This window comes from Equus quagga, chromosome 3 (genome assembly GCF_021613505.1).
Source record: "Equus quagga isolate Etosha38 chromosome 3, UCLA_HA_Equagga_1.0, whole genome shotgun sequence".
In the NCBI taxonomy this organism is placed as follows: domain Eukaryota; kingdom Metazoa; phylum Chordata; class Mammalia; order Perissodactyla; family Equidae; genus Equus; species Equus quagga.
The window spans coordinates 60,816,447-60,838,411 of record NC_060269.1 but is presented as its reverse complement, the minus strand read 5'-3'; the positions used below and the strand labels follow the sequence as shown (position 1 = coordinate 60,838,411).

The 21,965-nt window shown below is 44.0% G+C and overlaps 1 protein-coding gene across 2 annotated transcripts in view; it reads left to right on the top strand.

Moving 5' to 3' along the window:
- BLK (BLK proto-oncogene, Src family tyrosine kinase) overlaps window positions 1-21,965 on the top strand; it is a 97,923-nt gene that overhangs the window by 23,465 nt on the left and 52,493 nt on the right. The window lies entirely within an intron of this gene.

Genomic DNA, 21,965 nt, shown 5'->3' with positions numbered 1-21,965 from the left:
CTCTTGGTTTTTTTTTTTTTTTGCGATTGAGTTGTACGAGTTCCTTACATATTTTGGATATTAGCACCTTATCAGACACATGGTTAAATATAAGATATGAAAGCATAAAACTACCAGAAAAAAACCATAGGGGATAAACTTCTGGGTTTTTTTTTTGTTTTTTTTTTGTTTTTGAGGAAGATTAACCCTGAGCTACCATCTGCCGCCAATCCTCCTCTTTTTGCTGAGGAAGACTGGCACTGAGCTGACTTCCATGCCCATCTTCCTCTACTTTATTTGTGGAACACCTGCCACATATAAAGTAGAGGAAAAATATTTTCTCCCATTCTACAGGTTGCTTTTTTGCTCCGTTGACTTTTTTCCTTTGCTGTACATAAGCTTTTTAGTTTGATGCAATCCCTTTTATCTATTTTTGCTTTTGTTACCTGAGCTTTTGGTGTTGTATCCAAAAATTCATTGTACAGATCATTGTCAAGAAGCTTGTCCCTGGGGCCGGCTTGGTGGCGCAGTGGTTAGGTTCACACATTCCGCTTTGGCGGCTTGAGGTTCACCAGTTCAGATCCCGGGTGCAGATCTATGTACCACTTGTCAAGCCATGCTGTGGCAGGTATCCCACATATAAAATAGAGGAAGATGGGCACGGACATTAGCTCAGCGCCAGTCTTCCTCAGCAAAAAGAGGAGGACTGGTGGCAGAAGTTAGCTCAGGGCTAACCGTCCTCAAAAAAAAAAAAAGAAAAAAAACTTTTCCGTTATGGTTTCTTCTAGTAGTTTTATGCTTTCAGGCCTTACATTTAATTCTTTAATCCATTTTCAGTTGATTATTGTATATGGTATGAGATAAAGGTTCAATTTTGTTCTTCTGCATGTGAATATCCAGTTTTCCCAACACTGTTCTTTGAAAAGACTGTCCTTTCTCATTGCATGTTCTTGACATTCTTATTGAAGATCAGCTGACTGTAGATGCATAGATTTATTTCTGGGCTCTCTATTCTGTTCCATTTGTCTATACGTCTGTTTTTATGCCAATATTATACTGTTTTGATTCCTGTAGCTTTGTAATATATTTTGACATCAGGAAATGTAATGTCTCCTGCTTTGTTCTTTCTCAAGATCGCTTTTGCTATTTGAGGTCTTTTGTGGTTCCATGTTAATTTTAGGATTTTTTTTCTGTTCCTGTAAAGAATGCCGTTGGGATTTTGATAGGGCTTGCATTGAATCTGTAGATCACTTTAGATAGTATGGACATTTTATAATATTAATTTTTCCAATCCATGAACACAGGATGTCTTTTCATTTATTTGTGTCATCTTTAATTTCCTTCGTTAATGTTTTGTAATTTTCAGTGTACAAGTCTTTCATTTCTTTGGTTACATCTATCCCTGAGTATTTCATTCTTTTTGTTGCAATTACGGATGGGATTGTTTTCTTAAGTTCCTTTTCAGATAGTTTGTTGTTTGCATATAGAAATGTGGTTGATTTTTCTATGTCGATTTTGTATCCTGCAGCTTTACCGCATTTGTTTATTAGCTCTCACAGTTTTTTGATGTGGAGTCTTTGGGGTTTTCTATGGATATGATCATGTCATCTGCAAAGATAATTTTACTTCTTTCTTTCCAATTTTATGCCTTTATTTCTTTTTCTTGTCTACTTGCTCTGGCTAGGACTTCCAGTACTATGTTGAAAAGAAGGGGTGAAGCTGAACATCCTTACTTTGTACCAGATCTTAGAGGGAAAGCTTTCAGTTTTCTGCATTGATTATGTCAGCTGTGAGCTTTTCATATCTGGCCTTTCTTGTGTCAAAGTAAGTTCCTATTTTGTTGAGAGCTTTAATCATGAATGGATGTTGAACTTTGTCAAATGCGTTTTCTCTGTCCATTGAGATGATCATGTGGTGTTTTTCTTTCATTTTGTCGATGTGTTGTGTCAATCATTGATTGATTTGCGTATGTTGAACCATCCTTGTATCCCAGGGATAAGTCTCAGGTGTATGATCCTTTTAATGTGCTCTTGAATCCAGTTTGGTGGTATTGCATTGAGGATTTTTACGTCTGTATTCTTCAGGGATATTGGTCTGTAGTTTCTTTTCTTGTAGCTTCTTGTCTGGTGATATCAAGGTAATGTTGGCCTCATAAAATGAGCTTAGAAGTGTTCTCTCGTCTATTTTCTTGAAGCATTTAAGAAAGATTTGTGTTAATTCTTCTTTGAATGTTTGGTAGAATTCACCTGTGAAGCCATCTGGTCCTGGGCTTTTCTTTCTTGGAAAATTACTAATTCAATTTCCTTAGTTAGTGGTAGTCTGTTTAGGCTTTCTCTTTCTTGTTGATTCAGTTTTGGTGATTTGATTGTTTCTAGGAACTTATCCATTTCTTGTAGGTTATCCAGTTTGTTGGTATATAATTGTTCATTGTAGTCTCATGATGTTTTTTCATTTCTGAGGCATCCTTTGTAATGTCTTCTCTTTCATTTCTGGTTTGATTTATTTGAATCTTCTTTTTTCTTAATGTAGCTAGGGATTTGTCAATTTTGTTTGTTATTTCAGAAAACTAGCTCTTAGTTTTGTTGATTTTTTCTGTTGTTTTTATTTTCTATTTGATTTATTTCTGCTCTAATCTTCATCATTTCCTTCCTTCTGCTAACTTTGAGCATATTTTTCTTTTTCTAATTCCTTGAGATGTAAAGTCAAGTTATTTGAGATCTTTCTTCTTTTTTAATGTAGGCATTTATCATTATAAACTTCCTGCTTAGTACTGCTTTTGCTGTGTCCCATGGGTTTTGATACGTTGTGTGTTCATTTTCACTTGTCTTGAGATACTTTTTAAATTCTCTTTCAGTTTCCTCTTTCACCCAATGTTGTTCAAGAATGCATTGTTTAGTTTTCACTTACTTGTGAATTTTCCAGTTTTCTCACTGTTACTGATTTCTAGTTTCATTCCATTGTGGTCAGAAAAGATGCTTGGATGATCTTCTTAAATTTTTTAAGACCCATTTTGTGATCTATCATGGAAAATGTGTGTGTGTGTTGGAGAAGCTATTGGGTGAAAGTTCCATATATGTCTGTTAGATCCATTTGGTCTATAGTGTTTTTCAAGTCAGCTGTTTCTTTATTGATTTTCTGTCAGGATAGTCTATCCACTTTTGTCAGTGAAGTATTGAAGTCCCTTACTATTACTGTGTTGCTGTCAATTTCTGCCTTCAGATCTGTCAATGTTTGTTTTATGTATTTAAGTGCTCTGATGTTGGTTGCATATGTATATTTATAATTGTTATATCTTCCTGCTGAATTGATCCTTTTATCATTATATGTTATCCTTCTTTGTCTCTAGAGAGAGTTTTAGAATTAAGGTCTATTTTGTCTGATATAAATATAACCACTCCTGCTTTCTTTTGATTACCATTTGCATGAAATATCTTTTCCTATTCCTTCACTTTCAGCCTATGTGTGTCTTTAAATCCAACATATGTCTCTTGTAGGCCACATATCATTGCATTTTGTTTTTTTATCTATCCAGCCACTCTATGCCTTTTAATTGCTGAGTTTAATCTGTTTACTTTTAAGGTAATTATTGATGAGGACTTACTATTGCTATTTTGTTGATTATTTTTTGTCTGTTCTACAGTTGTTTTGTTCCTCTCTTCTTCTCTTACTGTCTTCCTTTGTCATTTGATGATTTTTTGTAGTGATTTGCTTTGTTTCTTTTCTCTTTATTTTTCATATGTATATTATAGATTTTTTTCTTTGTGGTTAGTTCAAGGCTTGCATAAAATATTTGGTAGTTATAACCTTCTATTTTAAGTTGATAACAACTTAACTTCAATTCCATACAAAAACACTACACTTTTACTCCCCTCCCACACACACTTGGTGTTTTTGCAGTCAGAGTTCCCTTCTTTTTATATTGCATATTCATTCATAAATTTTTAACTTTTAACTTTTATATTATGGTTAAAAGTAATTTATGCACCGCCAATGTAGTGTTATGTTAATCTGTATGTGGCTATGTTTTTACCTTCATCAGTAAGATTTATGCTTTCATGTGCTTTCTGTTGCTGTTTAGCGTGTTTTGTTTCGATCTGAAGAACTCCCTTGAGCATTCTTGTGAGGCATGTCTAGTGGCGACGGATTGTTTCAGTTTTTGTTTGTCTGGGAAAAACTTTCTCTTGCCTACAGTTTTGGGGGTTTTTTTAAAGATTTTATTATTTTTTTTTTCTTTTTCTCCCCAAAGCCCCCTGGTACATAGTTGTATATATTCTTCCTTGTGGGTCCTTCCAGTTGTGGCACGTGGGAGGCCACCTCAGCGTGGCCTGATGAGCAGCGCCATGTCCGCGCCTAGGATCCAAACCAATGAAACACTGGGCCGCCTGCAGCAGAGTGCGCAAACCCAACCACTCGGCCACGGGGCCAGCCCCTCTTGCCTACCCTTTTAATGAACAATTTTGCTGGTTATATTATTTCTGGTTGGCAGATTTTTCTTTCAGTATCCTAAACATATTGTCCCACTGTCTTCTGGATGTAAGGTTTCTGCTGTGAAATTCACTGATAGCTTTATTCACTGATATGTCTTTATATATGATGCTTATTTTTCTCTTTCTGCTTTCAAAATTCTGTTTGCCCTTGACTCTTGACAATTTGATTATAACATGTCTTGATGTCAACTTTTTTAGGGACATTTGAGCTTCATGAATCTGGATGTCCTTTTTCCTCCCAAGATTTGGGAAGTTTTCAGCCATTATTTTTTTAAATAAGTTCTTTCTCTCTCTCTCTCCTCCTTCCAGAAACCCCATAATGTATATATTGGTTTATTTGATGCTATTCCATAAGTCCTGTAAGCTTTCTTCACTCTTTTTCTTTCTTTTTTCTCCTCTAACTGGATAATTTCAAATCATCAAGTCTTTGAGTTTACAGATTCTTTCTTCTGCTTGATCAAGTCTGCTGTTGAAGCTCTCTATTGCATTTTTTAATTTTATTAATTGCATTCTTCAGCTGTTTGGTTCTTTGTAATGATTTCTATCTCTTTGTTAAACCTCTCATTTTATTTGTATATTGTTTTCCTGATTTCACTGAGTTGTCTATTTGTGTTCTCTTGTAGCTTGCTAAGCTTTTTAAAATCAATTATTTTCAATTCTTTGACTGGCAATTCATAGATCTCCATTTCTGTGGGGTCAGTTATTGGAATATTTTTTTGTTCCTTTGGTGGTATCATGTTTCCTTAATGTTTTATTTTCTATGTAGTCTTGTGTTGATGTCTGCACATTTGAGAGAGCAGTAACCTCCACAAGACTTTACAAACTGGCTTTGGATGGGAGAAGAGCTTCACCTAGAGATGGATTCTAGGGCACTGGCTTGGTGAGGTGTTGTTGCTCCAGCTCTGGGGGACACAGTTTCAACTCCAGCTCTGAGGAGGGCACAATGGCATGGTCTCTGTGCATCTCCATCAGCTGAAGTCAGCATCACCGAAGATTGCGGAGGTCCTTGGTGGCTAAGACTGTGGGTGTTCACAGTGTCAGTGAGGGCTGTTGGAGTCCTTGTCAGCAAAAGCTGTTGGGTCCTTCTGTTCTCTTTATTCCCCACAGGGGGATGTCAAGGCCAAGAAGGTCCCTCTTGCTTCTGGGTTTGGCATGCAGGTATGCTCACAACAGTGGTGGCACCAGTGTCTGAGATGCAGTGGAGTGGTTATAGGGCCAGGTCTGATGAGCAGGCATATGCAGGGCAACTGTAGTTCCAGGGTCTGGGGTGCAGGAATACTTGCTGTGGCAATGGCACTGGTGTCCAAGGTGTAGGCACATGTGGAGTGACTGTGACTCTGGGATCCAGGAAACAGGTATGCCTGCTGTGGCGGTGGTGCCAGGGTCTGAGGCATGAGTGTACAGAGAACAGCTGCTGAGCTAGGGTCCAGGGCATTCATGCAATTGTTAATGTGGGGAAAAGAGTGGGGGCATGGCAGCTCCGGCTCTGGGGGAGTGCAGTGGCGGCTCCTTCTCAGGGTAGGGAGCACAGCATTGGTTCCCTGGGGTTGAAGGGGACATCTCGGTGGCTTCTTCTCTAGGAAGGCACAGCAGCATGGACTCCAGGCAGCTCCGTCAGCTGGGGTCAGTATCAGCAAATACTGTGGGAGTCTTCAGTGTGAAAACTTTGGATGTCCACAGCAGTGGCAAGGGTTGCTGGGGTCCATCTGATCTTCCTTTGCCCCATGGGAATTGTCGGGAGGTCATACCAAGGTAATCCCTCTCGGCAGTGAGCTGTGCTGGACTGAGGGACGGGGTGAACCAGGTAAGATACTTCCTGTGGTTTTCTTTGCAGCCATCCTCTGGTTTTGGGCTCCAGTAAGTTGCTGCAAGTTCTTCATTGTATTCCAGAGCCCTCCCAGCGCTATTTTCATCTGTTTGTAGTTCCTTATTCATTACTGTTGTTGTTTTTTTGTGGAAGGGACTCCTATTGTGCTAACTTGCTGAGATCACCTCTCTCCTTTACTTTTTAACTAAATTTCTTTGAGTTTTTTCCTTAGGGTCTGCTCTAGGGATTACCATGTGCATCTTCAATTTATCACAATCTGCTTTAAATTGATATTGATTTTTGGTGAAAAAAAGAAACTTTGCACTGATATAGCTCCATTTCTCATGCTCCCTCCTCTGTGCTATTAACGTCATATATATTTATATATGTTATAAACCCACACTATGATGTTATAATTTCTGCTTTGAACAGAAAACACATAGGTGTTTTTAAAAAGTTAAGAGAATAAAAGATGATATATGTTTATATTATAATATATATTGCTTTATTTACCTACTTGCTTGCCGTTCTCAGTGATTTTTATTCCTTTTTGTGAACTGGTAACTGTCTGGTATCATTTTCTTTCAACCAGAAGGACTTCCTTTAGTTTTTCCTGTAGTGTAAGGCAGATAGAGATAAATTCTCTCAGCTTTGTTTATCTGAAAAAGTATTTTTTTCACCTTCATTTTTGAAGGATAATTTTATTGGATAGTGAATTCTTAGGTGACAGTTCTTTTTTTCCTCTAGCACTTTAAATATGTCACTCCACTGCCTTCCAGCCATTGTTCGTTTTTGATAAGAAGTCAAACATTGATTGTATTATTGTTACCATAAATGCAATTCATCATTTTTTCTCTTGCTGTGCAAGATCATCGGTTTTCTTTGGTTTTCAGTGTTTTGACCATGACGTCTAGGTGTGATTCTCTTTGTGTTTATGTTATGTTGGGTTCATTCAGTTTCTTGGCTATCCTAATCCCTTTGGGCTGTTATAACAAAATACCATACAGTGAGTGGCTTATGAAGAACAGGAATTTATTTCCCACTGTTCTGAATTCTGGGAATCCCAGATCGAGGTGCCAGCAGATTTGGTGTCTGGTGAGGACCCGCTTCATACATGGCCATCTTTTCACTGAAAACTCTCAAGGTAGAAGGGAAGAAGCAGCTCTCTCAGGCCTGTTTTATAAGGACACTAATTCTCTTTCTTTTTCAGATAAATAAAACTGAGAGAATTTGTTTCTATACACCTTACATGAGGTTCCACTTTTATGTCCTAATCGTATCCCAAAGGCTCCACCTCCTAATACCATGACATTGGGCATTAGATTTCACCATGTGAATTTTAGGGGGATGCAAATATTCAGGCCATAATATTGATTCTTTAAGTCAATGTCATTTACTAACTTTGGGGAGTTTTCAGCTATTTTTTCTTCAAATAATTTTTCTGTGCCTTTTTATCTTTCCTCTCCTTTTCGGACACCTATTACATTTATATTTGAACACTTTACATTGTCTGGCAGGTCTCTAAGGCTCTGTTCATTTTTCTTAATTCTTTCAGCTCTCTTTCTTCAGATTTGATAACTTTTATTGCTCTATCTTCAAATTCACTGCTTCTTTTTTCTGCCATCTCAGATCTGCTGTTGAGCACATCTAGTGAATTTTCAATATTATTTCTTGTAGTTTTCAGCTCTAAGAATTCCATTTGATCCTTTTTTATAATTTCCATTTCTCTGTTGATACTCTCTTTTTATTGATTCATTGTTAGCACAAATTCCTTTAATTCTTTGAGCATATTTTCCTTTAATTCCTAGAACATAACTATAGCAGCTGTTTTGAAATCTTTGCTAAATCCAACATCTGGGCCCATTTGGAATCAGAGTCTATTGATTTGTGTGTGTGTGTGGTCATGGTTTCATTTTTATTTGCATATCCAGGAATTTCTAGTTGAAAATTGGACTTTGAATCATGAAGTTGGTGTCCTCCATGGTGTGCAGCCACTGATATCACTGTGCAGTTTTTTTTGTTTTGGTTTGGTTTTTTGTTTGGTTTTGTTTTTTTGCCAAGGGAAGATCAGGCAATTATTTGGACAGAGTTTATGTTCAGACACCTCGAACCTGTAAACCTTCCACCTTCTGCTGCCCAAGCTGTGTGTGGTTGGAGGAACAAATTCCCGTCTACAGTAAGTTCTCAATCTGCCCTGGCTTTCACTTTTTGCTGCACTCTCTCCGGTCTCCCTGACTCATGCATATTTTAGCAGTCAGTCAGGGATGCATGGGAAGTTTATTATCTCAGGCCTTTCATGGGTCTCTTACTTCCAGGATTTCTCCCATTACATTTCTGGGTGATCTTCTGCCCACTCTGAACAGAGGTTACAACTTCAAGCTGGTAAAGCTGCAGCTTTTCACTTCTTGTCTGATTCCATGACTTTAACCCATAAAACTGCAGATTTTCACCTCCCCATCCCAGACGGAATCTGTCACTTCCGGCTGGTAAAGCTGCTGGTCTTCACTATCAGCCCTCAAACCACGCCCCCCCCCCATTCCCACTGGTAAAGCTGTGACTCTTATCACCCAAGCTAAGGGGTGGAGGTGGGGGGATGTAGACCCTCCAAGCAAGAAGAGCACAGACTCATGGCCATTCGGAGGCAGTAGCAGTTTTTCAAGATTAAACACTTAATTTGTTGTCTGCCTTTGGTCATCTTTTGAGTCCACTGAAATAGTTGGTTTTGACAATTTTGTCTAGTTTTGTACTTTTTTTCTTCAGAGGGAAATTTCCCATCTTCTCATGCCACCATTCCCGAAGTGAGTTTTGAACTGGATTATTTTAATGTTTCTTCCACTTAAGCAATCCTATTGCCCACAGATTTTGATCTTGATCGGAAATGTGCTGGTGTCAGGAGGCTGGTGTCGACAAATGGAAGGAGAGCTCCAAATTTTGCATGTCACCTCAAATGTGCAAAAATAAAAGGGGCAGCCAGTGAGGCTGAACAGTGAACTGGGCACTTCAGCGCTGGGGTCTGGTCTCGGTGCAGCCCTGAGGGCCCTGGCTGAGCTTCTCTGACACAAGTGTCTGAAAAGGACACCCCTGGCCTCACCTCACACGTCTGGCTGCTTCTCATCTTCTCCCCTGGGTCCTTCCCCCACCTCCGCTCCGCCTTTCTCATGGATTCTATGACTCTGTGAAGGTGAAAATGGCTGAAATTAACTTTCACTTCTGCTCAGACATCTGAAACCCAAGAGCAAGGTCATTTCCTTGTTCTTTTCTGAGTAACTGCTGGAAGCCATTTTTGTTTTTGTTTTTTCGACCCCTGTCTGTTGGAGGCGGACAGAGAGGTGACGTTTTTTTCCAGACCACACAAAGGCCAGCTTACCCTGAACCTCCCCTCCTTGCAAACTCTCATGTCCCCTCTCACTCCAACCTTGAATGGGTGAGTCAGAGGAAAATGGACTTTCTCCCTAGGAAAGATTTCCTGTTCCTGACTATATTCTCTATAGCCTCAGGTCCAAGAATATAAAAGTTGTTCAAAAGTCACTTATGTGGTCCCCACTGATAAAGGCATTAGACGTAATTCAGACAGCATCACTGGATCCTTGTTCAGTAAAAGCTTCAACCTAAGCATCTGCCTCTGAGATTCTGTAGGATTCTTAGTCACAAATCATGGTCAAAGCCGTCTCCTTGGTAACTTCCCCCAATGACCCCTGATGGAGTTATTGCTCCTGCCTCTGTTCCCGTATTGTGCCTTGTTGAGGCTTACATGGCTGCACTGACGGTACCCTGCACCCCATTATAATTGTCTGTCTACCAGACCCCTTCGCATGACCCTCAAAGGAGGGTCACGCCTATTTCTATCTCCACCCCCAGCCTCTCGTGCCTGCTTACTACACAGCAAACATTCCCAAAAGTTTGTTGTGTTAGTTGAACTGAAATAACAAGAAAATAATCTCATCTCAAATAAGTAACTTTTTACATCGTAAGTTTAAGGAATTTGGGATTTTTTTCAACTTGTGTTTAATGCTTAGATCCAACTCTCAGGGGTCAGGAGTTGTATATAATAATAAATTAATAATAGGTATGATTCACTGAGCACAGCTGGTTCTGAACAGGGTTCTGGGCCCTTTGCCACCAAGGATAGAAGACAACCAAGCAATTTTAAAGATAAGATTTGGGACTTAGATTAGACATATTCACACCAGCTACCAGTTATTTGACATTCCTATGTGCTAAATACTGTAATAGATACTTTTTGTACGTTAATCCACTTATTCTCACAGAAACCTTTTGGGGAAATGAAGCACATAGTTTCCAAGGAGACTTGGATCCCGAGAACTCTATGTTGCTGCTGCTGTTGCCATGAACATCTGGGGAAAAGCTCAGGAACTGACAGCAAATTATTGTCTTAGTCCTAAAATCTGAGGAAAGAAACTCCATGAGGAAACTGAGATTCTGGACTGTGGTCCCAGGCTAGGAGCAGAAGAGGCCTGTCTGAATTCCAGCCCTCCCAAGGTTCCCAGACCTAGAGGCAGGTGAGGAGCCCACCCAGTGGCTCCCTTTGATCAATGGATCAGAAAGCAGGTGACCAGTGGCTCATCATGTCTGGGTGGACCAATAAGTCTCCCGGGGTCATCTCAGCAACCTTCTTGGTCCTGTTGGTCCCTTGGCTGGTGTAGTGCAGGACAGCATCTCACTGCTCCAGATGTTAGGGTCCTCTCCTCATCTCCTCTATCGTTCTCTGTTCTTCTGAGTTTTCATAGCCAAGTAAAGTAGCACCATTAAAGAAGCTCTGAGATCAGAAGCAACAGTGGGCTAGAGTGCCTTAAAAAAACAACAGGAAATTAGTATTCATTTATTGAAAGCCAATTCTGTGCCTGTCCCTCATGCTCATTCTGTCATTTGCACTCATAGGATTTTATGGGCTAGGTATTATCAGCACTATTTGGAAGACAAAACAAAACTAACAAGGCTGAGGGAATGGCTGCCCTGGCTCCCGCAGACAGCACAAGGTGGCAGAGCCCAAGCTCTTTCGTATGTTGCAGACAGATGCTGCCAGGCAGAGCAAAATACCTTGCAGGGTTAGCTTGGAGGTTTACTAACCCTGCCAGGCTCAGTACAAGAAAAACACCACCTGTGTTGTTAAACCAAAACCCCATGAGAAAACTTTCTGGTGGCAGAGGGGCATTACGACTAACGTGGCCCGGGATGGGAGAAAAACCAACTGCTCAGAGCCCTTCCTTAGGGGCTTTTCTGGGGCAGCGGTGCCCACTGGACCCAGTGAGCCCGTGGAAACTTTTTGAAGTGCTTGGCTGGAGGGGCGGGGCTCCTTGAGGGCGGCTGGTGAGGCTCTGATCACAAACCGGGGAACCTGCCACCTCTGCCTGGTGCTTGCTGTCGGCAGGAAGCCACGAGCTATGGGAACTGATTGAGACGACTGGGATGGGCTTTTTCTTTAGGTTACATCAGAAGTTGCTGGTTATAGCTAGAAGGCCACCTCACCACAGGTGTGCTGGGATTTGAAGAACTATGGTGAAAAGCCACTGAGCATTGCCAAGGTAAGACTTTGCATCTTCCACCTTCTTGACCATCTCATTTCCTTAAACTGTGCCAACAGTGCTCTGAGGCCTGTAGTTGGGAGAGCGGGCAGGAACATCGCCGTGGATGGGATAGACGGAGAGAGAAGACAATATGATCTGAGCCACAGCTGTGCATAGATTGTCCTGTTGTTTGTTTTGTTTCTATTTTAGAGAGATTTTTGGTGTATAAAAGTTCATCCATCCAGGGTAGACTCTGCTTCTTGGACTTTCTCAGCTGGAAAAGGCAGTGAATGTGCCACAGAGAAAAGACAGGAGAAGGCTGTGCGGTGGGGAGATGGGTGGGTACACACGTGGCAGCTGTGGGGCTCCAGTCAAGTTCCTCAGCCTCTCCATAAGCTGGGGTACTGACGTCTGTGGTGCAGAGCTGGTGGAGCTGGCAGGGATGGATGAGGAGTGACTGGTTCAAGCTCAATGATTGGTGTTGCTTTTGTTTTATTTTGTGTGTTTTTGGACAAGTGTTTTCATTTTTCAGACGTTTGGGGGTGGGGTGACGGAATAGATTTAACGATGATCTTTTTGGCTAAGAGCTCTATTTTGGCCACCTTTGAAAAGGAAAGAACAGTTGATCATATATTTTGAGAAGATTTTTCTGAATTCTAGGGTTTTGACAACTTTCTAGTCATTTTCTAATTGTGCACTGCTTTCGTCCTCAACTGTCCACATTACCAAGGAACTAAAGGATTGTTATCATGCTGCTTCCATAGTTATAGGGAAGAATTCCGCGTGATACACATAGACGCTCCTCCTTCCTGGAAGGGAGCTTTGCCTCCCACCCCCTCACCTCGAGTGAGGAGCGGCCTTAGGCTAGTGTATGGAAAGGGAGAAACGGTGAGTCCACAGTGGAGAATCCCAGCGGGCTCCACCTGCAGCAGGTGACCAGGTCGACTCCCGGAGGGGTAAGTCATGCAGGATTGTGCAACTTCATTAGTGTGCGAAGAGGAAAGCCCTTCACCTCAGCGCTAGTCTCCCCCCAACCCATAACCCAGGCTAGTCACCAGACAAACGCAAACTGAGGGACAGTCTGCAGAATATGCAAAGCGAGGAAAGATGGGGAAACTATCACACATCAGAGGAGAGTAAGGAAACACGACAACTAAATCCAGAATTCACGCCCTGGACTGGATTGGATCCTAGAACAACAACCAAAAAAAGTCGTTAGTGAAAAATAGGTGAAATCTAAATGAAGTCTAGAGTTTATCATCATTGTACAAACATGATTTTCTCAGTTCTGGCAAATGCACCATATTAGGTAAGGTTAACGTTAGGGGAAGGTGAGGGAGGGGATATGGAAAGTCTGTATACTATCTGCATAATTTTCCTGTAAACCTAAAGTTATTCCAAAATAAAGAGCTAAAAAAATTATACTCATCCTACCTTACAGCAGAAGTGGTCAAAATCTGAGTGTGCTTGGGACAGCTAGCATCCATGACCCAGTGGTCCCCACCCTCTCTGAACAATCTGGAACATAGCAGGTCTTTTGCATTTTTTTACCATTCTCTCTCTCAACCCCCAGCTTATAGAGAAGCTCTATATTTCTCTCTGCTCATGGTATTTCTCATCATTCGTTTATTTTTTCACTCAGCATGCACTTTCTGAGCCCTTACTCTGTGTCAGGGCATTTAAGGCTAAGTACCCCGCCCTCTGTCTGCCCAGCAGAGCTCACTGTGCTGGTTCAGGATCTTGGGCCTCAAGGGCATGCCCAGCTACCCAAACCTGACCCCTCCCCGGTCAGGAAGCAGAGGGCCAAGAATGGAGGCAGGTGAGGACCCAGACCCTGCCTGGAATAACCAAATGGAATCTGCCGTCCTCTGGACTCAACCATCCCCAATCGGCCAGGCAGCCGGCCAAGCAGCTGTGAGCTGTGCCGGAAAATACTTTCCTGTGAGTGAAGCTGCGGCCTGAGGGATGCAGAGTGGGACTCCAGCTCCTGCTTGAGTAACCACCTTGCCAGGAGCCCACTCTGTTACCCTAGAATCTACAGCCAGAGGAGGCCACCAGGGGCCAGCATCCTTGCTTGGGAGGTATAGGTGGCAGGAGAAGCTTGATACCCACCCCCCACCCCCACCACACACCCCACAGGCCCCGAAAAGCAGGTGTGCTTGTTCAAGGGTGATGTCTCAGCCAGATTAGAGAAACGCTCAGAAGCAGGTGAGAAAGAAGAAAGAATTATGAAGCCGTAGGAAGACAGTTCTTTGATAAACATCACACTGTTTAGATGAAGATCAAAACTAAAGAGCAGCGATTATCACTGGGCCTAATGTACCTTCCTGTCACATCTCCTGCTCCCCCCCTCTGCCGGCCCTCACGCTTTGACTACTCCAGCCATGCACTGCTCCTGGAAGGCACCAGGCCCTGCTCCTGCCAGTCCCTCTTGCCAGGATCCCTTCCCCACTGTCTCGTCTAGGCAAATCCCCCTTGTTCTAATTCTCAGGACCAGTGCTAATGTCTTCTCTTCTGTCACCAGTGCCCAAATCCCCCCCCCCCCCCCCCCCCCCCCCCCCCCCCCCCCCCCGTCCCCATGATCCTCCAGCACGTGTTCAGGGCTATTTGTTTGCAGGTCTGCTGCCCCTCTGGACCCGAGCTCCTTCAGGACAGGGACCAGGCCCTCCCTCCCTTCCCCTCTGGGTCCCAGCACCCGGAATAGTGCCTGGAACAGGGTGGGTACCCTAAGAAATGGCTCTTGAGTAAAAGAAAGAAGGACAAATTCTTGAATGCAAGTGAAGATTAAGACATGAGGAAGAAAGCTCGAGGAAGGAAAAGCATGTAAGATTTAGAGATCACCCTTAGCCACAATGAGCTCCAGTGCCATCACCACACTGGGGTTTTAACAGGGTTCCTTGTAGAAGGAAATGGGTGTGTTCTGCTCCCCACAAGGTGGTGTGGGCCAGGGGACAGTGCTGGGCCTTGGGGCCAGCCAGTTCTGCACTAGGACCTGGCTCTGCCACTTGCCAGCTGGGGGAGGGTGAGCAGATGCCCGAGCTCTCTGTAAAATGGGAACAGGTGCACACAGCTCCAAGCACAGATGTTAGAACTAAATTGAACAAGACGATGGGAGCATGGATCCTGAGGTGTAGAAGAGGCTCTGCCGTGGCCCCTGCTGCCCCTGGGTGACCCCTACTCCCCATGGGCCACTGTGTGGCTCACGGGTGCTCCCTCACCGAAAGGCTGATGCTTCCAAGACCATGTGGTGGAAGGAAGTTCTCTTGGGTGCCTCGTCATCCCCTCTCTCTGCTGGCTTCTTTACACATCTCCTGGGCTGCTGGGCCAGGACCAGGGTGAGGCAAGTGAGGCACCAGGGGTGCAAAATTTAAGGAGGCCCTCACTCTCAGGTTTGCTTAAGTGCAGGGAGTGTTTGTGTACGTTCGGGTAGTGTCTGCAAGGGTATGAGGTATGAGATGATCTTGTGCTGAACAGATTAAGTCAGGAGTTCTGATCTCTGAAACCACGGGCCCCTGAGGAGTTTCATGGGGCCTATGAGCTCCCTGAGCTTGTATGCAAGCTTTTGTGGACATATGCACTCTCCTGCAAAGAGCATTTATGGCTTTCATCGGATTCCCAAAGGATCTGCCAAGCCCCAAATATTTGGAATCACCAGATCTAATTTTTAATAAGAATAATTTAATTTTATCTCTCAGCGTGTTGTGGATATGAGGATGTGGAAAGAACCTGGACATAGGAGTAAAGCAGCTTCTGTGGCTGAGAGCTCCCGTGGCATGGAGGTTGGACACCTGGCCTTGTGGACCAGAGGGCCTGAGTTCAAGGTTGCGTCCTGCCACTTCCTGGCTGTGCCACCTTGGGCAGCTCACCAAATGTCTTCATGAAACAGCAAGTGTTTGACCTCACTCTGTCCTGGCAGCCTCACCTACCTGAGGTAGATTACTTCTACCCCAAGTCTCATGGCTTTATTTGTTGATAATAGCACATCGCAGGGGCAGAAGAATTAAACCCCCAAGCCCTAATTCTTAGGTGAGTTGAAACTGAAGAGTACACAATATTTCCGTCTAGATTCCACTCAGTTCTCCGTGAAAAGGCGCATTTCACATTGTAGCTTCTTGGACTTATTTTTACGCACAATATTTATTTTGAAATCTTGAAAAGGGAGAGCGTGATTTTATGTTTCTCAAAAGAGGAAATGAGTTTAATAAGATGGAAAAATGTGAATCTAGATATTTTCGGTCTTCTTTTGTATCACGCGAGTCGGTGTGAAAGCTGCGTGTCTGGACCTCGGTGCTGGACGTGTCCAGGAGTCTCATCCCTGAATCAGGCGAGGGCACGCTCTCTCCGCGAGAGCACGCCTTCCAGGGCCCCTGCTGCCCTGGACTCCAGGACCCTTAGAGCCAAATTTGCATCTATTCATCAGCAGCTGGGCAGCCCCATCTCATGGTCTGTATTTCTGTGTACCAGCTGTACCCTCAAAATTTGCTTTGCTGCCCTCACTTACCCTTTGGTCTGATTTCTTTGTCTATTTTTCTCTCCTATTGTTTCATATTTATCTTTACAAGTGGCCTCAAATCTTTTTGGAAACACCAGGAAATGAACAAATAAACAAAAACAGGACAGCATTTTTGAAAGAGCTTGATGCGTGGTGTGGGTGCCCAGTAAGAATTTGTTCCCTTTCTGTGTACAAAACATAGAATTCCTTATTATTATTATTTTTTACCAAGGGGGCCAATTTATGGTGAAAGATTCAGCTGTGAGTCTGTTGCAGTTATATAAAATAGCCTAAGTTTCAACTATTTTTACAGATATTTTATGTTGTATTTTTACAAAGATTATATATAATTATTTCATATAAAGATTCCTTTTATCCCTGCCATTTCTATAGTACAATAGGATTTTTTAAATAAGTAAATAAATAATAAATTTATTTTTTTAAAGTATTTCACTTGAAGATAGGGTCAAAAGTAATAAACCCAGGGGCCAGCCCCATGCCTTAGAGGTTAAGTTCAGCACACTCTGCTCCAGTGGCCCAGGTTCATGGGTTTGGATCCTGAGTGCAGACCTACACCACTCACCAGCCATGCAGTGGTGGCAACCCACATATAAAGTGGAGGAAGACTGGTACAGACATTAGCTCAGGGCTAATCTTCCTCAGCAAAAAAAAAGGTAGTAAACCCATTTCATGGTTTTATTTGGGTGGCTTTATGGGAAAGGCTGAACTCTCCTTTTCCTACACATTAACATGGAAAAGCACTCTTCTGCATTTTGTGGTATCTGTCAGCCTGTCTGAGGTTCTTCCTGGCACCCGTCAGTGCAGTGGGGGAAGTGTTAGGTTAAGATAGATAAGTATCTTCTCAATGAAATCAGGGATGTGCTGGTAAATGTTTCACAACCAGCTCTCCAAGAAATAAATGTACACATATATACATATGTAAGTTTATTATAGAGTTTACTGGTTTAAAGGATACGTAACACATAATTTACAAATAATAACAAAGTATACGATGTCCAGTATTATAAATTCCATATAGCCAATTGATTCTCCATAGAATGCTTTTGCTGACTTTTGCCAAACTCTTGTATCCGTAGTCAAGCTAGGGTTGCAATCTATGCACAAGCGTGGTATTGGCATGAATGTTCGTTGATACTTTCATTTATGTTAAGAAGTAAGACCAAAGTGAGACAACAAGGACATGTTGGCACTGCACTCATTAGTCAGTGGTGTGACCAATTCTTTGCTAAATCGGATAACAGTTTTTAATTACTCAAGAAAACGTTTCCTCAATTTTTTGGGTGCTATTTACAGCTGCAAGCAGGACACATTTTTAAGTTTAACCTACATTATCAACATTTTCCCCATCACTGTGTTAAGTCTGGAAAATCCACAAAACAGATCAACCCCAGCTTTGTAGCACTTGCCTATTCCTGTGGTGTATATACTCCCACCCCAGCCACTGTCAAGCTGCCGACACGACTGGCTGAACGTGAGGCTGGGGAAAGACCCGCAGCAGCGCACCATTACATAGTGTTTCCACCACGTGCGTGGAATTGATGTAAGTAACCTCAAGAGCAGAGATGATAGGAAAATGTAGGGAAGTAACCAGGAAGTGACGTTTTGAGTGTTTATTCCCTTTGTTTTCAATATAATTCATTTAATTATATTTTATATAATTTAATGTTAATTTTATATGATTTAATTTTGAATAATGATGTGCTTAGAAAATGGCTCACAAAATTCCCCCCAATTTAACAACTGGCTCTTACAAATTGGGACAAGCCCCCCCTGGTGCACTGCTAAGAGCCGGAATATTTCAATGCCAATCTGCAGATCAACATCCTGTCTGTATCTGGCTTTGCTGAGCAGGGATAAGTGGAGAATAACCTGCCTCCTGGGCTTCCCTGAGTCCTGAGTCTGGCAGAAGAGGCCCAGGTACCCAGGTGGTCCTGCTGTGTGTTCGGTGGCAGGAAAGATTGGGGGATACACGGCCCTGGATAGAGACCTTCTTCCTACTGTCGCAGGGACCCTGCACCAGTTGCTGAGCTGGCAACCTAACTCTTGGAGACCATGGACTTTTGATGAGTTTCATGGAGGCTCTGAGATCCCTGAACTTACATGCAATCTTTTGCAGAAAGAACATTTATGGCTTTGGTCAGATGCCATCAAATGAGGGAGGTCTGGGGCGCTGGCATGGGAAGGATTGGCCTCTGGTTTACCCCCGAGGGCAGAAGGTGGCTTTTCCTTGCGCTCCTGGGTCAATGTGGGCTTCTCTTCCTGCTCCAAGAACCACGCAGGGCAGCCCTCACCTGGGAGGCCTTTGCCCCCCGTGTCAGCTGAGGAACGAGGCAGAGATGTTTCCTCGAGTGGACCAGGGCTCAGTGCAGTACAGAGCGCTCCTGTTGGCAACTGTCTGAGGCTGATTGGCAGGGAGATCTGCTCGCTTTTCTCTTGACAAGCAGGCCCAGTGGTCCTATCACAGGTGCAGGGGAGGGAAGGGGGTCACTGGGTCCATGTTTCTGCAGGGGCCTCGCCTCAGTGACAGGGGCCAACTCCCACGCTCCCCTCCTGGTCAAATGAATCTCCCCAGGCTCCTTCACTCCACATTGTCACCAAGACAAGTGCCCTCTGAGGACTAGCAAAGGGGAAGCGAAAATAATACCCCCAGAGGGGCTCCTAGCTCAGAGGTCAGGGGACAGTCCCAGTGACTGATGTCTCCCTCGCAGCTGGGGTCCTGGCCCTTAGGAAGATCTCATTTGCTTGCATAATAGTTTTCTCACAGAAAGGTCACACTCCTTTGTGGCATAGAAAAAAGGGTTTGAAACCTTTCTCCATGAGGCCCCTTGATGAGGGTGAGCATGGATTGCATGGGTGCCCGCAGCATTCATTGCATGCGTGCAAAATGACTCTGCAGCATTAGTCTCAGTGCTCCGAGCCTTCTGTGTTAAAGCAGGTTCCCCTGATGGCTGCCTGCGCACAGAGCCGCTCTCTGACGACGCGCCTTCTGCCCTCCTCCCCAGACCCCTCCTCTCATTTAGCTGTGTGCTGTCGAAACTGCCATGGAGAGACTGCCCGTATGTAAGAAAATGGACATCTCCATGTTTGGTCTTTCTTTTCCTATTGATTGAAAACTCGTTGACAACTGAGTGAAGAAAAAAGCATAAAAAAGAATGGGGGCGAAATATGGGCCTTAAGGAGCTGGTTTTGTCCACATGTATACAGCAGTCCCCCGTACCCACAGGGGATACATTTCAAGACCCCCAGCGGATATCTGAAACTGAGGATAGTACTGAACCCATTATATACTATGTTTTGTCCTATACATACGTATCTATGATAAAGTTTAATTTATAAATTAGGCACAGTAAGAGGTTAACAACAATAATAAAATAGAACAATGACAACAACATACTGTAATAAAAGTTCTGTGAATGTGGGCTTGCTCTCTCCCAAAGCATCTTGTTGCACTGTGCGCGCCCTTCTTCTTGTGGTGATGTGAGGTGACACAGCGCCTGCCCGCTGAGATGCAGTGAGGTGATGGCCACGTGGCATCGCAGGTGGAGCAGAGCAGAGCAGCACAAGATTTCATTATGCTATCAGAACAGCGTGCAATTTCAAATTTATGTATCGTTTATTTCTGGAATTTTCTCTTTAATATTTTTTGGACCATGGTTGGCCGTGATTAGCTGAAACCGCAGAAAGTGAAACCATGAATAAGGGACAGGGGGCGGTGGGGGGGGGGGGGCGCTACTGTAATGTTGTCATAAGTTTTATATCTAAGATCTTTAATGACTCTTCATGGTTAAATACTTTTAGTTCATTGCAGGTGGGAGTGGCTGCGAGCCAGTCTCCACCGAGCAGGTGGTCAAAAAGTGTTTCCGACGTGGGTCTTCGTGTTCGAGGTCGGTCTGAGTGACTGACAAGTGCGCCCCCACCTCCCACCCCATGAGATTACCTGAGAAAGGAGCACTTGGAGTTTGAGCCCTGGGTATCTCCGAGCTCTCTGGCATGCGAGGTTTGGAGTGAGGCCTCCATCTTGGACTTTGTTTTAAGGATTTTGTAACTAGAAAGACAAAAAAGAGGACATCTCTACAGGCAAGGGGGTTATTGATAGAGGATAAGCTCACACACACGCACACACATGGACACACACAGACATAAGCGCACACAGAAACATACGTGCACAGACACACAGGTTCATAATACACATGGATATACAGACACACACATATATTCACCAAAAACAGCAACAGGGGCCAGCCTGGTGGCATAACGGTTAAGTTCACGTGCTTTGCCACGGTGGCCCGGGGTTTGCAGGTTTGGATCCCAGGTGTGGACCTAGCACTGCTCAGCAAGCTATGTTGTGGCGGAATCACACATACAAAAAAATAGAGGAAGATTGGCACAGATGTTAGCTCAGGGCCAATCTTCCTCACCAAAAAACAACAACAACAACAAAACCACTCACCACAACAAACACCATTGCAACAAAAGTGAATGAAGAAATTCTACCCCATAAGGAGATTCCCACACCTCATCCGTTTTGTAAAAATCTAGTCACTGGAGCACCATCCTCCCCAAAGTTCTCATTCTTTGTACTTTCTATCGTGCAAAGTTTTTTGATGTCAAATGGTAAGAAATCTCTGTCTTCTACTCTGAGCAGGTCTTGAGAAGGCAGAGAGCACCCAACCCCTATTCCACTCGGCACAGAGCTCAGCCTGGTGTGATGGTCCCCACGAGGGCGGGGGGAGGGGGGACAGAGTCAGAGGAGGGGCCACAGAGCAGTGGACGAGGGAGAGGGAGGAGGTGCCAGGTCTGCCCCTCTCCCCGGGGTTGGCATCCCTTTCCGGCCTCTGCATGGAAGAGGTGGGTATGAAACCTTTGGGGTCCCTTCCTGTCCTTGACCTCCTGCCAAGGGAGACTAACTCCCCTGGCATCCCCGGGAGAAGGCTTGTTCCCTGCAGAAGAAACCTGAATTGGGGAAGTAGGAGCCTTAGCAAAGGCCAGGGGACAGCTGGAACGCTCACAGGTGTCCCTGTGTGAGGGCAATGCTGGGATAGCATCTGTCCCCTCCTCTCTCAAATGTGTCCCCAGCTCCCCATCACTTTGATCCAAGTGCTCCCTACCTGTAGACTAGACGATTGCTGCTTCCTCCGAGCTCGTGTCTCCGCCGTCAGCTTCTTCCACTCTAATCCATCCTGCACGTGGCTGGCAACACCTTTCTAAAGCTCAGCTGTGGCCCTGTCATGCTCTGGGTACGATCTCTGTTGACTCCTCGGTGCCTGAGAACAGAGCCCAGGCCTCCCGAGACCAGACAGTCTGGGTCTCCTCTCCCAGCTTCTCTCCTGGCGTCCTTCTCCAGGCATGCCAGGCCCAGTGGTCCTGTCCTCGAGGATGCCCTGGTGCCCATCACATCTCAGAGCTTTTGCCGAGCCCTCCTTTCTGTCTGAAGTGTCCATCTCCCTTAGGAGAGCTCCTGTGTATACCTGAACATCCAGTCCTAAAGTCTCAGCCTCCGTGAGGCTTCATGGCCCTTCCTCTCCACCCTGACCCAGGCACCACCAGGTCTAATGGCTTCTTCCCCTGGGCCCAGCAAGGAGCTGGAGCAGAAAGGGCCTTGGGTTTTGTTCCAGGTGGACACAGCTCTCCATCCCAGTTCCCCATTTAGAGAA